Below are 338 nucleotides of genomic sequence, written 5' to 3' on the forward strand. Positions count from 1 at the left end.
GACAAAAATTATACTTTATTCTTAATAATTTTATAATCTAATTTTATGCACCTATAAAAAAATTTACACCGACAATCAATGAAATATTGTTATATGACTTAAAAATAATTAATTTTTATATTTACTATTAAAAAAGTATTTATCTAAACGTGTCAATATTTTATACCACAGTATATTAAAATTAAACTCATGGTTTCATAAAAAAAAATTATTAAAATGATTGAATTAATTTCAGGAAATTTGGGAAATTTGGTTCTTATAATTGTGCCGGCGGTTTGTGATGAGAGTGATAGCCCATTTGGTGATTCATCCACTTGTGAAACATATGGTGACGCTTA

This window comes from Arachis duranensis, chromosome 1 (assembly GCF_000817695.3).
Source record: "Arachis duranensis cultivar V14167 chromosome 1, aradu.V14167.gnm2.J7QH, whole genome shotgun sequence".
In the NCBI taxonomy this organism is placed as follows: domain Eukaryota; kingdom Viridiplantae; phylum Streptophyta; class Magnoliopsida; order Fabales; family Fabaceae; genus Arachis; species Arachis duranensis.